This window comes from Bidens hawaiensis, unplaced genomic scaffold (assembly GCF_021521415.1).
Source record: "Bidens hawaiensis isolate Kalapana, Puna unplaced genomic scaffold, B.hawaiensis_p1.1 tig00019810_1, whole genome shotgun sequence".
Classification (NCBI taxonomy): domain Eukaryota; kingdom Viridiplantae; phylum Streptophyta; class Magnoliopsida; order Asterales; family Asteraceae; genus Bidens; species Bidens hawaiensis.
Window position 1 is genome coordinate 284,438 of NW_027493012.1, and position 16,916 is coordinate 301,353.

General features: G+C 37.7%; 1 pseudogene across 1 annotated transcript; it reads right to left on the reverse strand.

The window, feature by feature from the left end:
- Positions 1-1,805: 1,805 nt before the first annotated feature.
- On the reverse strand, positions 1,806-10,400 carry LOC143559351 (GDP-mannose 3,5-epimerase 2-like; annotated as a pseudogene). The gene is made up of 9 exons (XR_013139924.1): positions 10,278-10,400; positions 7,603-8,013; positions 7,417-7,510; positions 6,784-6,913; positions 6,572-6,704; positions 6,369-6,493; positions 6,005-6,017; positions 2,875-2,953; positions 1,806-2,121 (listed from the first exon to the last, which is right to left on the reverse strand). The product of XR_013139924.1 is annotated as a GDP-mannose 3,5-epimerase 2-like (transcript).
- Between the last annotated feature and the right edge of the window lie 6,516 nt (positions 10,401-16,916).

Consider the following 16,916-nt stretch of genomic DNA (forward strand, 5'->3'; position numbering starts at 1 on the left):
TGTGCCCGCGCTGATTCTTAACATAGCGCGCTCGCGCAGGGCGCACATAACAAATGCACGCGCTGACTAACATGGCGCGCATAATATTTACAATCACCTAATTATTAGGTTGATTACTTAGTTTAAGGGATTGGGGAATTTACCGGGTGTCACACATTGTCCCAGTACTCTCCGAATTCGTCAGCCTGTTGGACGGAACGCAAGCGTTCGTCCAACTCAGCTTGGAATTCCTTCTGACGTGCCTCCGCCCACGCTTTAACTTGTTTAAGTGTTTGGCGGGGGAGTCTCGTCTGTTGTCTTTCCGCCTGGGTATTATTGAATCCCAGGGGATGGTTGTTTACTGCACTTGCCCCAGCTTGGGTAACTGGGGTAGTGTTCGTAAAATTTACTGCACTTGCCCCGGCTTGGGTAACCGGGGTAGTGTTCGTCAAAACTGTGTAGTCGCCGGTATCCCCCTGAGTAGCTGGGGTTGTGGTTACCGGAGTTTCTTTAACCATCTTTCCAGAAGTTTGAAAAAAACTGAAAAGAAATGAAGTTCTAGCTTTTATGCACGGATGACGCCAATGAAGAAACACTAATCGGACCCCGGGGCAGATTACGGATATCTGGGGGTTAGATAGATGTTTCCCACGAGGGGTTAGACCCGGCAAAGATGGTTCTTCTGATAACCTGCAAAACAGACACCGTGAGCTCGTCACTGAGAAGGGGGGGGGGTTCCTCCTTGTGACCACCCTCCGGCGTGAGAATCAGACTAGATTGCTCTTGAATATAAATGTATATTAAGAGATTGCTAGAGCAGATATCAGGTATAATATGTAATACGAGATAGTATATGATGATAAGATGATCATACCATTTGGGGTATTTATAGCCGAAGGTAGGTTTCCAAGAAGGTATAGCCGGCTGAATAGTATTCCTGTTCTACCAACTGTGGCCTACGCACGTGCCATGCTGGTAGTTGGTGGGTAGGCAGCGGCTGACAGTGACCAGGCCTGCTGTGTACTATTCCTTTTCCACCAACTGCCGGCTATGCACGTGGTATGACAGGAGTTGGTGAGTAGGCAGCGGCTAATAGTGACATACAGTACAAGAGCATGCTGCTCGCCATACTGTTGTCAATGAGCTGTCGTATCTTTGGTCAGATCTTTTGCCCATACCTCGTCAGGTACAGTACAGAAGATCTTCCCGTATCGTACGGACTGGCTTATTTGGGCGGGAGTATTCCCCCTCCCGCCTTTGTGCGGGATTGTTCCCGGCTTTGCTCATTCCTTCAGGTGACAACTGAATTATTGAGAGCTAAGTGCCTTGTGCGTGTAGCCTTGCTGCGCGGGTGGCCTTCCCTGATGGCTTGTATCCGCAGCTGCGGGAACAGGCAGAGTACTTCACCATTGGGAGGCATTTCCTGCGGGAACAGCTTGCGTACTGCGCGTAAGGACGTCACGTCTCTGAGCATGGTGGGTCATGCGGATCCAGTTGGTTTCTGCGCAGACGTCTCTTTTCAAGGTGAGTCTTGCGGGTCCAACTGGGCTCTGCTGGGACCTACCTCTTCAGGTATCAACTTCATCATAATATGGGCTTTCTTATGGGTCAATAATAGATCAAATGCTATATATAAATATATAATTAATCCTATGTTCATATCTTACATTTCCTATCGTTATAACGGTCGAAATGACAAAACAAGAAGATAACATGACGACACAACGGAGGTGTGCAGACAATCGAAGATTGATCATGTCAAAATCACCCGGTTTAACGATTAAATTTATGAGTATGATCTAACCATTTAAGATTTATGACAAAAAACGACATACTTCAAACCAAAAATAGACGCTAAATCACAATAACAAACGGTTCAAACAAACAATAAGAGATCATGCAAAAGTAGCTAAAAGGATTACACATATGTAGCACCATCAGCAAAACATGAATCATAACCTTGAAATTAAGACAGAATCTCACACTTTATTCTTTGCCATCAGCGGCCCTGAGCGACCCGAGCTGAACTGGTGCTTGGGTCCCAACCACTTTAGACGACCCGTAAACCGAAAGGTCAAAACCTTTGCTTTTTTCTTTCTCAATTTGCTCCTTGATCCAGAAATATGTGATCCTCAATCCATCCTACATCCATAAAAAAGGTATCATCAATTACACCTAATTATGAGCAAAGATTAGGCGTATGAAAACAACATTTTATTAAAAACCAGGATTTAGGACCCTGCGCTTTGCGACGGGACCGTTAAATCGAACAAAAAAACATAACTAAAAATGTTAAACCATAAACTCGCTGTAAGTCGACACGACGTCAGTTTGTATCAAGTTACGACAATAAAACTAAACAAAAGAAATAAACCAGTCAATGCCAAAATACAACAAATTATCATATGTAGAACCCAAAAAACTGGCACGTTACAGCTGCGAACCATCACAAATTTGGTTAGTATCAGCGGTACCAACACAAATTCGTAAAAATATATTTCAGTAAGCCAATAACAATATTTTAAAGGCGAGGTATCAAACATTGAAACGCGGATATAAAACCGTACGACGAAGAGATATTTTTAAATCGTGAAAAAGGTTTCAGTCATTGTAACGAACTATATAAAATATGAAAGTGAAGTTTAAAAAAATTGTTTAAGCAACAAATAAAACATGTAAACCGACACTTGCCCAAGTTTTATGTTTAGAAATATAGTTTGTTAAATATTTTTTGAAAAAAAGAATTAAACTAAAGAAAATAAAAAACCATTATTTTATTTATGAAATTATGGTTAGTGATTTAATGGTTATAATAATTAATAAAATAGTAAAATATTGAATAGTAACTTTGTGAGTGAGATTTAGTCTCCTTTTTAATATATATATATTAATTACCTTTAATCTCATGGTAGGGGCCCACCCAAGCTTTTCTTTGATCAAAGTGTTACACGCCTCTGACACGAGAATTTTTTGGCTTCTCCGTGAGAGTTTCGCGCCTCTAAAACGAGACTTTTTTTTGGGGGGGGGGGGGGAACCGACACCATAGAACCGAGGAAGGCTTCCTTGTTATATTGGTAAATGTCAAGAAAATTCACGGTTCTAAGACGTGGGTGCTAACGCGTTGACGCGGTTCCCGAAGTGTAGACACACGGTTATTGATGCGAGGTGGTAACATCTAGTTATTGTAAACTTTCTTTTGATTGTTTATTCTTGAAATAAATAAGAATGAAAGATGAGGATTCTTTGTGCAAATTGGATATTAACTCCCGTTTCACTTTGAAAAAGCTCAACCACCTTTGAATGACATTTTCATTTCCATGCATATATATATATACCTCTATGTATATATACTGCAATGCACTATAAACAAAGCAACAAATCTGAGTCGTTATTGTGACAGAGATTGCTTGGAGAGGGTGGTGTAGCACGGCGGAATGAAGCCCGCTCGTCCCGCTGAGCACGAATAAAGCCCGCGGTAGCGGGTGCTACCGCGCCCACGCGCGGTATGGACCCGCGTTGTTGATCGGGACCCGTCGGAGTGTGTATGTGACTACGGAGACTGATGTTGACCTACCGTTGCGAGATAGTGACCCGCGGCTTTTGACCGCGTTTACTAGTTTTAATTCGCCGGCGTGAGTGACCCACGGCGTTCATAAGAGACCCGCGGCGCGCACGTGACTCGTGAAGGTAGTGTTTACACTTGACCCAAGGTAATTAGTGTTGGCTCGCTTAAGTGCATTAATACACTAGTAAAGGAAGCTTGCAACTCGGCGAAACTGTAACTCACCGGAATGTGAGATGACCCGCCACGAACATCATTTATGCGTCGGATCGCGGATCACTTAAGATCAGTCTTAAGTGATCTTAACTTAAGTGATCTTAAGATCACTTAAGATCACTGGTTACGACCCCCGGGTGGCATTGCCAACCCACATGTGTTGATAAGTGGCGGTGCGCGTCACGGCGGCGAAGTTGTTGACCTGCATAGGCATCCGCGACGGCGCATGCATGGCAGCGAAGTTGTTGATCCTTGGCGAGTGCATGCATGGCGGCGGGTTGTTGACCTGCATAGGCATCCGCGACGGCGCATGCATGGCAGCGAAGTTGTTGATCCTTGGCGAGTGCATGCATGGCGGCAAAGTTGTTGACCTGCATAGGCATCCGCGACGGCGCATGCATGGCAGCGAAGTTGTTGATCCTTGGCGAGTGCATGCATGGCGGCGGGTTGTTGACCCGCATAGGCATCCGCGACGGCGCATGCATGGCAAGGGGAGTTCATCCGCGGCTGCATGCATGGCGTCAGAGGGTTCCTCCGAGGCGGCGCATGCACGGCGGTGAAGTGATGGCTCTCGGGCGCGCATGCATGACGGCGGAGTGGTGACTTGCGGGCGCGCATGCATGGCGGCAGAGTGGTGACTCGCGAGCGTGCATGCATGGTGGTGGAGTGGTGACTCGCGGGCGCGCATGCATGGTGGCGAAGTCTTGATCCTCGTCAGAAGTGCGCATGCATGTCGGCGAAATTGTTGACCCGCATAGGCATGCATGCATGTGTAAATTAATCATGCGGGAGTGTTGATGCATGGAGAGTTAGTACATTTGAGCGCGTCTGTGACCCGTTGTAATCGGAGTCGGTATACCGGGAAGCGAATAAAACCCTTCCTCATCATTCTTTTTGGCTTACACTCCAGTATGTAGCTCTTGAAAGCCAGAGTTGACCTCGCCTGAACCCACGTATAACCTGTGGTGGCCGGAACTATTTCGCTTGAACCCATATGTGCCCCGCTGTGGCTGGAGTCGGCTTGCTCGTGGGGGCTGGACTTGAGCTTGCCTGTGACCCGCGGTAGTTGAAACTCTGACCTGCTTGAGCTTACCCGGGTTGTGGAACTTGACCCACTTGAGCTTTTGCTCGTGACCCGCGGATGATGGAATAGCCCGCCAGAGCTTTTGCTCGTGAATCGCGGATGATGGAATGACCCGCCGGGGCTTTTGCTAGTGACCCACGGATGATGGGATGACTCACCAGAGCTTTTGCTCATGACCGCGGATGATGGAATGACCCGCCGAGGCTTTTGCTAGTGACCCACGGATGAGCTTTTGCTCATGACCGCGGATGATGGAATGACCTGCCGGGGCTTTTGCTCGTGACTCGCGGATGATGGAATGACCTGCCGGAGCTTTTGCTCGTGACTCGCGGATGATGGAATGACCCGCCAGAGTTTTTGCTCGTGACCCGCGGATGATGGAACGACCTGCTGGAGCTTTTGCTTGTGATCCGCGGATGATGGAATGACCCACCAGAGCTTTATCTTATCCGCCCGGGAGCGCACGGTGTCCGTAGTGAACGCGGCACGCCTTATTTGTCTTGCCACAACACGCACGTGGTCTGGTGCGGTGTTTGCATGACTTGATGTGGTCGAAGTTGACCTTCGGAAGCACACATGCGGCTCGCAGGGGTTGGAGTTGATCTTCCGGGGGTGTGTATACAACCCGCAGTGGCGTGTTAGCAGCCGTGAGTTGCTCTGCTCGAGTTCTTAATCAAGGTGAAGCATGTGCAGATGCTAACTGCCATATATCTTGACCTCTTGTCATTAATTGAGATGCTCTCTTTTATGGGTACAATGCACGGTAGGGTTGTACCTTATCCTGTGCAAGTTGTACTTGTTCTTTTTATGAATTTCTATTTCTTTTAGATCCAGATCCATTAATGGTAGACTTTCCAATCATGAAACCCATATTCTGAAGAAGAAAAAAGAAGAACAGATCTAGAACGGATCTTCTAGATTTGTGAATTTTTTATAACTAAGTCCAACAGATCTACAAGTATTTTATGGATTTTTTGGGTTTCAATCAAACAGATCTGAAAGCATTTTCTAGATCTGAGGATCTTTTTTGAGCTTTCATTAACAGATCTGGTGAAAAATCATAAATCTAGAAGTTTTGATGAACAGATCTGAGAACCGATACGAAAATCGAAGTGTGGTTCGTTGCCGGTCCCACGGATGGCGCCAATGAAGAAACACGAAACGTACCGGGTATAGCTCGGATCGTCTTCTACGGGATGATGTAACCAAATCTCGCTCTCCTCCGCTCAGATCTGCAATGGTTTTTGGGGGTGTGGAGGTGACTGCTAAGAAATCTCGAGAATCTCTTGTTTACAGACACAAAAATGGTTATGGTGGTGGCTCTTATTGAGAACCCCCCTTAATAAGGAGGTGGAGACCTCCTTATATAGGGAGCCTCATGGCCACCATCATGGTACCCTAATGGGCCTAGCCCAGTTAGGGTTACCTCCACAAAACCCCCTCAGCCCAATAATATTGTATTAGTCCATATAATAAAATAAGCCAAACATAATAAATTAAGGTCGTAAGCCGGGTTTAGTACCATACTCCTCCAGTGATGAATCGGAAGCTTCTTATCCTCAAAACCGAGAACAATTTCAGCCATTTCATTCATGCTTACCATCTCATCACTTCCAATATTCACGGGCTCACGAAAGTCAGATTTCGTCAATCTGTCAAAACATAATCCGGTTATTAAAGTACAACTTTCAAAGCACAAAGTACAAGTTAACAATAACACAAAAGAGTACCTTAAAACACCTTCAACACACTCATCAATGAAAGTAAACGATCGGGTTTGTAGCCCGTCTCCCCACATTTCAAACTTATTGGTCGCCGTAAGGGCTTTTCTGCAAAAAGCAGCCGTTGCTTTCTCTCTACCGCCTGCAATAATAAAAATTCAATATTCCCAAAATGCCATTTGTTTCTTAAATGCTATGAATTAAATATGTTTCAAGTTTACCTTTCCATGTGCCAAACGGTCCATAAATGTTATGAAACCGTCCAATTCGGCACTCAATTCCAAAATCTTTCGTGTAATGCTTACACAACTCCTCGGTTGCTAGTTTCTCCAAACCATAAGCATCTTGAGGCTAAAATACAATTATAAAATAATAACGAAATTAAAATTAGAAGTGTAAACAAGTGGACTCGAGATCAGCTTACCACAAGCTTGAATAGAGCCGAGCTTAAACAAGCTTGAGCCTAAAAACAATTGTTTAATAAAGTAGCCCAAGTTTCACCTATCGGACCCGAGTTGGCTCGCGGGCCTAAACAAGCCTATTGTTTACATATAATTTCTTTAAGATATTAATCAGATACTTCTATTAAAATAATTGTTATGTATAAATTATGATAAAAATCACTAAATTATATATAAAACAATTGATCTAAAAATTATGAAAATAATTATACAAGCATATCAATAAATTAATAAATAATAAACAAGTTGAACCCGAACCAAGCTCGAGCTTTAAAAGTAGGATTCTAAACAAGCCGAGCTCGAGCATAAATTGGCTCAGGCTTGGCTCGTTTATACACCTCATTAAAATAGATAAAACTCAAAAAGGTAATATATCATGAATTAATAAATAACCTCAGCAGGCCACGCGTCTGACTCTTTCAAGCTCACGTTAGTTTCCAACTGCTTAAACTCGGGGTAAATGCACGCACTAGACGCGTAGAAAAACCTGTTACACACAACAACCAGCACGTGATTTTAACAAACGTTACCAAATAATAAATATGGAAACATAAAGTATTAAATATTATGTTGACCGACCTTTTGACTCCACTGATTCGGGCAGCTTCAAGCATGTTAAAGCTAATCATGGTGTTATTATACATAATAACCGAATGGTTTGACTGAATGAACCCCATACCGCCCATATCAGCAGCCACATTAAACACATGATCAACGTTTTCTGTCACTTTCTAACAATTATCCATCACACGAAGATCAGCAAGATGAAACTCGTGACAAAACATGTCTTCCGGCATGTGCTCGTTTTTCTTCCAGTCAGAAGCAATAATGTAGTGCCCCTCGGTTTTCAAACGTCTAGCAATGTGCGATGCAATGAACCCACCAGCACCGGTTATGGAAACCCGAAGCTTCTCAGATGGCCAGTACGGTTCCCTCTCGAGGTTTTCATACGTGAACGACCCGTATTGAGTTTCAGTAGCTGTCCCCATTCTAGAAACACGACAAACATATAAGATATTAACATCTGAGATAAGTTAAATATAACAAATAACAGTTAACCCTAATTACCAAAATTAACCAATCTGTAAGCATACAAGACAAACAAACATAACTAAATTGATAATACTGACAATTTAACAAAATATGAACAAATAAATTTACAAATTGATTCAAAAGAGGATAATCGACTATTATTTATATAAATTTATATAAACTTTATAAAAAATATTATATACTAATCATATATTTTAATAAAAAAAGAATTATTATGTATAAAATTACGATAAAAATCACTAAATAACATATATATAAAGATTTATACTTAAAATGTATATGAAAATAATTATTATATTATATCAATAAATTAATAAATACCAAACATGACAAGTATAAGATCTGAGATAACCTAATTAGAAAGATTAACCAATCTATATCGCATATAAGCCAAACAAACATAATTGAAATGACAATAATGTCAATTCACAAACATATGAACAATTAACTTTACAAAATTTATATAATAGTGAATAACTGACTGTTTGACTATTCCCAGAATAGTAAATTGGTAAAATTAACTAATTTTAATTTATCACTGATTTTAATCGAGCTCGAGCTGGCTTGCGAGCTTCAAAACGCTTATTATTATATACATATTATATAACATATTAATCAGATATGTTTACAAAAAAGTTACTATGTATAAAATTATGATAACAACCACTAAATAACATATATAAATATTTATAACTATTATTAAAAATGTTTACGGAAAAAATTATAAATGTATATCAATAAATTAATAATTAATAATAAGTGGATAATTGGCTCTTTGACTATTTATCACCATCCAGAATAGTGAATTGGTTATATTAATTTATCACTAATTTTTATCGAGCTCGAGCTGGCTTGTGAGCCTATACAAGCCTATTATTTATATAAATATTATATAACATATTAATCAGATATTTTTATATAAAAAAAGTATCATGCATAAAATTATGATAAAAAAATTAAAACCACTAAATAACATATATAAAATTTATACTTAAAAATGTACATGTGAACACAATTATAAATATAAGATCTGAGATAAGTTAAACCTAATTAACAAAATCAACCAATCTGTAAACCACATAAGCCAAATAAACGTAATTAAAATCATAATAATGTCAGTTCACCAACATATGAACAATTAACTTCACAAAATTGATTAAAAAGTGGATAATTTACTCTTTGACAATTTATCACTATCCAAAATATTAATTATCACTGATTTTAATTGAGCTCGAGCTGGCTTGCGAGCCTAAACAAGCCTACAATTTAAATAAATATTATATAACATATTAATCATACATTTTTAAATATAAAAAATTATCATGCATAAAACTATGATAAAAAAAAAATTAAAAAATCACTAAATAACATATATAAATTTTATACTTAAAATGTATATATGAAAACAATTATAAATTTAAGATCTGAGATAAGTTAAACCTAATTAACAAAATCAACCAATCTGTAAACCACATAAGCCAAATAAACATAATTAAAATAATAATAATGCCAATTCACCAAAATAATAATAATGCCAATTCACCAACATATCAACAATTAACTTCACAAAATTGATTAAAAAGTGAATAATTTACTCTTTGACTATTTATCACTATCCAAAATAGTAATTATCACTGATTTTAATCGAGCTAGAGCTGGCTTGCGAGCCTATACAAGCCTATTATTTATATAAATATTATATAACATATTAATCATATATTTTTATATAAAAGAAATTATCATGCATAAACTTATGATAAAAAAATTAAAAATCACTAACTAAAATATATAAAAATTAATACTTAAAATAATTAAAAAATAACAAATAACATCACATATATAAGATCTGAGATAAGTTAAACCTAATAAACATAATAAAATCATAATAATGACAATTCACCAACATACACAAAATTGATTAAAAAGTGTATAATTGACTTTTTGACTGTTGACTATTTGACTAATTATCACTGATTAACTAAAATTGAACACGAATTTCATCTAATTACAAGTTCAATTGGATAATTACACAACGAATTGAACAAAAACGGTTGAATTGAACATGCCAACCCTAGAAACAGAGGAAGAACGCAAATGTTTGAATTAGATGACGGCGTGAATCGCAATAGATGCGGATTGTGAAGTTGTAACATGCAGTGTATCAATTGATTAGTGAAAAAGTTGGATTATTAGGAATTTACCTGATGATAATTGATCAAAATTGGGGGAGAATTGGTGGTGCGTTACACTCTCTGATTATTATTACATACACTTTGTGTGTGTATATGTATATATATGGTGTCTTTATATCTTAGGTTTTGATTTGATTTTTTAGAGCATAAAAAACGGGTTTTTTTTAATATTATTATTACTATATTTTGTGTGTGTATATGTATATATATGGTGTCTTTATATCTTAGGTTTTGATTTGATTTTTTAGAGCATAAAAAACGGGTTTTTTTTAATATTATTATTACTATATTTTTAAAAATCAATATAAGGAAGGACAATTATTATTATTATTATTATTATTATTATTATTATTATTATTCCTGTTTATATGGTCCCAAAATGGGAAAATCATTTAAAGTTTGGATACTTGCAACTCACAAGATTTAAACGTGTCGAGCGTTGTTACTCGCGAGCTGTTGCGGGTTTTTATCGGATTTTCTAACGTTTGTTGTGACATGTGAGAATTCGATTGTTTTGGTGTAGTTATAGCAAATGAAAGAGAACACGTAAAAAAAAATAAGCTTAATACAATGTGAAATAATAATTCATTAGATATTAAAATTAAGTTTTCACCACAAAACATTGTAAAACTGACACTTAGTATAGCTGTGAGAAAAAGATAACGTTTTCGAAAGTAAATAAAATTCTTAAAATGGTCCCAAAAAGAGAAAATCATTTAAAGTTTCGATATTTACAAGTCATAAGATTTAACATCAATGTAATGATGTTTCTTTTCCATTTTGTAAATAAACAAGCATAATTACTCACGCGTTGTTGTGGGATTTTATCATATTTTTTAGTGTGTGCTGTGGCGGGCTAGAATACAATGTGAAAAATAATTCGAAAGGTATTAGAATTATGTTTTCACCGCCAATCATCTCAAAACCGACACTTGGTATAGTTGTGAAAACAAAAATAACGTTTTTAAAAGTAAAAAAAAAATCTTAAATATGGTCTAAAAAGAGAAAATCATTTAAAGTTTAGGTCCTTACAAGTCACAAGATTTAACATCAATGAATGATTTTTCTTCTTATTTTGGAAATATATTAAATGGAATATGACAATATGAGTATGAAAAAAGTTGGATTTATTGTTCGATGATCAGGTAGAGGTGCACAAATCGGTTTCTTTAAAAAAACCGGTTCGGTTAATAACTGGACCGGTTTTTCTTGGCCTGGAAAAAAACCGGTTTTTAAATAACCGGACCGGTTTATTAACCGGTTTTTTTGGTGCAAAACTCGGACCGGTCTAACCGGTTAGGACCGGTTTAGAAACCGGTTAATAACCGGTTTTTTTAATTAACCGGTTTTTTTTTTAAAATAACCGGTTAATAACCGGTTTTTTTCATAATAACCGGTTTTAAAATTAACCGGTTTTTTCCATAACCGGTTCAGTAACCGGTTTTTTCTCTAGAACTTGTAACCGATATACGAACCGGCGGTTACTAAACCGGTCAAACCGGTTTTTAAATAACCGGTTTTTGTAAAAACCGGTTTTCGGTTTAAACCGTTGAACCGGTTCACCAACCGGTTTTTTTGCCCATCTCTATGATCAGTGTAACACCCCGACCAAAGGCGGATTATACATCGGGGCGCCACATATTGTTTCATTACTCGTGACACTATTGGGTGTCAATATTTAATAAATACATTCATTCGCGCACGCGCAGAGTAAACACAAGATAACATAAAGCAACATAATTCAATATATTATAAGGCAAAATATTCGAACAACAATAACTTGTCTTGATACATTTTAATCTAGGTCCAAAAGTAACAACGTCCTACGTGTCCACAAGCTCCAAATGTAGCTACAGCAAACCTGAACATGTGTTAAAATAAACGTCAAACACTTGCGTGTTGGTGAGAAATCAAGTTTAATACAATACATAGATAACAATAAATCTGCGCGCAACATGTGTATGTCTGGTTTTCAACAAGGGTGTAATCTGATCGGGACCAACTCTAAGATTCATAGACTGCCAGTGCTCACAATTGAGCTCACAAACAAGACAAACTGTGCATGTGCAAACAAAAGAGAAAATCATAAACGATAGTTCTCCCGTGTTCATCTAATGGTACCATGAGAACTGCGGAATAGACCGACAAGACGGTTAATGATCCACACATACAAATAAACAGCCAAGTCTACGTCCTCAACACACGGGATACTGCGCGACTAAAGTTCATAAACAAGTTTAAGACTCTAAGTTTGTATGAACACATGAACATCCCAAAACATTAAAAGCAAAAAGGGATTAGGTACGAGATTACTCACTTGATAAACGATGCGGTGTAAGATAAAGCAAGAACCAACTTTAAACAAGCACAAGTTAACCTATAAATAAGATTATTGTTTTAATGATTTGTTTTAAGTCTTGATATAAGTTAGCATAATTAATAAGTAAGTTATTATATATAATATATATATTACCGAAAATCTGGGCAGAAGAGGGGAGAGAACGGAGGCAAGAGAGGAGGCGGCAGAAGGACAATCGGCAGAGAGCAAAGGAAGAGAGATAATAAGTGTTTGTGTGTGTAGTGTTAAGAAAAATAAGATTATTATTTATAGAGAAACCCTAGGGAACACAATCCCTAGAAAAGGGGAAAAAGATCTCAAAAAGCAAAAGATTCCAAAAGCAAAAGATATGGAAAGATATGGCAGCTGCAGGAAACAAGGAAAAGCTGACAGGGAACAGTAAAAAGCATGGGCGGATCAGATAAAGGTACTGGTCAAGCATGGAAAAAGCAGATCTCAAAAGATAATGTCAGTCACTTTTTCTGCCAACCAATGGGGTTGGTGCGCATGCTGCGCCGAAAGTAACTTTTCAGACATAAAGCAGATTAGGTCAACGGCTCAAAAGATAAGACATCACAAAAGCAAACGGCTAGATTAAACAGAAGAAAACTCAAAGGGTTTAGCGCGAGAAGGCTGACACAGAAGGTCAAGAGAGCGCGAGCGCGAAGGCAGACAGAACCAACCTTAACGCATCGCGGAAAGAACTACATTTCTAAGCGCGCCGCGGGAAGAATCACATTTCTTAGCGCGCCGCGGGAGGAACTAAAATTCCTAGCGCGCCGCGGGAAGAACTATAATTCTTCGCGCGTCGAGGGATGAACTACGATTCTTAGCGCGCTGCGAGAAGAACTACAAATCCTTAGCGCGTCGCGGGAAGAACTACCGTTCTTCGCGCGCTGCGAGAAGAATTACAATTCTTAGCGCGCTGCGAGAAGAGTTCGTCTCGCGTATCGCTGGAACAGATGGTTTTCACGCAGGCTTCCTTGTAAGGAGTCTGGCGCGTGGAGCTGCGCAGACAACCTTAGGCGGGAAGAACCAAAGGACAAGCAAAGAGTTAGAAGAAAAAGAGGGAAACAAGGCGTAAGGGCGGGACGGCGACAAGAGGGAAAAGAAGGCGGAAAGAGAGAAGAGGGACGGGACGGCGGAAAGAAAGAGAGAGAGAGAGACGGGAAGGAAAATATATTATTATTATTAAAGTAAAGTATAAATAAATATTAAATCATAAAAGAAAGAGATCGGATAAGGGAAACGGGTACCTGGGTCGGGTCGGATCGGGCAGATGTCACAATCAGGATGTTTTTCCTTAAAGGTTTTTTTCTTGTGAGAGGTTCTGGGTTCGGATCTCTTGAGCGTCAGACTAATAATGGATGGTTGAAGTTCCTTCTAATGGTTTGAACTCAGGCATTGATGATTGGTAGGTATTATGGCTTACCGCGGAGTCAAAATGGTTTTTAGAAAAATAAAAATAAAAAAAGCTAGATTTTATTTATGATTTTAAAACTTAAGTTTTGGGATTTTAAGCTTGCTAAAAAAGAATAAAAATAGAATCGGCATATGCATTGCAATTACATGTGCATACTCCTTAAATGTTGTAACATGATGCATCAGTCATCACATATTCTATTTTAGGTATCAAAGAATTATATTCTGGATTTACCATGTGTATGCATGGTATTATTACTTTGTATTTGTTTTTTTTAATGGTAAACGAATTCTTTAATAGACTACTGGTTAAATTCACCACATGAAGATACATTCATCTTTCGATTTATGAAAAACCTCCATCTAACGCCTGTAAACACTTGCCCGATGACACAACAGCACGATAAGATAAATCTCATTCAGTTCAATAATCCAACTAATGAAAACCACATAGTACTTTGTTATAACTGTATTTATTAACAACCAACAAAATGGTATTTAATACTTATTATTTTATTATATATATAGATATCACATGATATTTGAGGTAATGTTTAATAATCATTTTTATATTCACTTTAAGGATATAAAATCATAATAAATTTATATTTCACGAATGAACCAAGATCAACATGAATAAAGACCGCCGTGAGAGTAAATGATATTAAGTTATGGTAAAATGAGTAAACTATTCTTTACATCCGTTTTTTTGTGAAAACAATATAATAAGCTACATGTTGGCAAAAAGACGAGTTTCAAGGATAAGACGGGGAATGATGACGCGCTTTGTATCCCGTCCATGGGCACCAAGTATTGTGTGATCTATGTTTGTCCAATATTATTATTGTTGTGAAAAGGGTTGACTATAGATAGGGTTTGAATTACAAACAAGTGGTGGAAACAAGTAGCTAAGGAAATTGAAGTGATGGAGAAGACAAGTAGCCCATATGATCTTTTTTTGTATAATAACATACATTAAGAAAATACCTAAAGAACTTTTGTATCCTTTCAGATAATAGAAATACGGATATTAACAAACGAACAACAAAAACCAAATTCAACGCATATACATCATTCATTATCGATCAACAATCCATCATAAATGAGCGTTTGGAAAACAATTTTTTAGCAAGAAGATAACGTTTATGTTCCCGAAATATTAGAGGGGTGCACAAAGGTGGTCCATGGAGGTAAAAAAGTGGTCCATGTACGCGAAAACAAGTTCACCGGCTAATTACTCACTAGGCAACACGTTGTCATAACATGCTTTGAACGAGTGAGATTACCTAAGAGAAAATATCGAAGTTTAAGATATAACATATATAGAAGTCAATATCCTAATAGTTTTAAAATTGTAATATATGCTTCCAAATAGCTTCTACTTTATGGTCTTTGGTATTTTTATTTTGAAACTTATTTTTGTTATAATAATATAAATTTATTAAGAAAAATATCTATAATAAAAGTATAAAGGTAAAAAAAAAAGGTTAAAAAAGACATTTATTTTTTCTTGGTATTAAATAATATTATATGCATGTATGGTCCCAGCAACACTTGTTTCATTGAAACAGACATAATTAAAAAGTACTGTTTACGTATGTATGCTTGGAGTGAACCATTTGGTTAACCACTAAACACTTGTTTCAAAGGTAGATATGAAACCACGTCCATATTATTGATTTATATTATATATGCAATAGCACATATATATGATATATCATATTTGAAAGTGATGTCACATTAATATAGGTATATTGGTTTTTATTAAACTCAACTATAATTTTTTGATTGTTGCCGGTCCCAACTAATGAATTAGCTCATGACGGTCCTAACTTTTAACACATTTGTTCCAAACGGACAACGACTAACAGAATCCTAATGCCGTTAGTTGCAGGTCGCCGGAAAATCATTTTTTTTTGCCCGAAAACTCACATTTTTTCCCCGAAACTCAACATTTTCGTCCTAAACATCTTTGTAACTTTGTGTTGGACATTTAGGAATATTTATTTAGTAAAAGCCTCAATTATTTAGGTCGCCAAAACCCAGGAACCATCGTCGGAATCGGTTGGTGTTGCTCAAGTGGTGGTGGTTGGTTGGTGGTGAGTCAATTGGTGGTGATGGTGGTGTTTTTTGAAAAAACATGACTTTTCCGTCCAAAAACGTTTTTTCGGCGAGTTGCAACTAACGATGTTAGGATTCTGTTAGTTGTGGACCGTTGGTAACAAATACGTTAAAAGTTGTGACCGTCAGCAGTCAATTCGTTAGTTGAGACCGACAACGATCAAAAGACAATAGTTAAGATTAATAAAAACCAATATATCATTAGTATATTGTAAATTACTTATAAGGCCTTCTCCTTTAGGCATCAAAAAAGCATTATCCATTTATTCCAAGTTCCTACTCTTCATGGACCACAAGTCACAACCATGCCCATGACAAGTCGCGCGCTACAAAGAGACAAGTTTCTAATGGGCGGAGTTTGTTGTTTGAACAACTCAGTTAAAGGGCGCGGCTTGATTATTATTTGGGTTAGCAGATTCGGGTGTTGGGTTTTAAATTTTTTTTTCTTAATTAGGTTTAGTTCATTAGAATTTAGGTTGTGCCAAAATTTGTGTTGTTATGCATACACACGTCCAAAATTGTCCTCTACATGGGACATTATGGCAATTAGACAGGAAAAAGGGTGCACATGTGATGTACCTCATAGTAGGGTAGATATCATGCCATAAAAAGAAAAAAGAAAAAAGAAAAAAGAAAAAAGAAAAAGAAGAAATAAAAGACAAACTGCTTTTTTATAAAAAGTAAAACTACTAATCAACCTAACTTTATCAATGACACACATAAGCCATAGTGGCAAGTTTCATGCATGATTCTTGTTTAACATAACA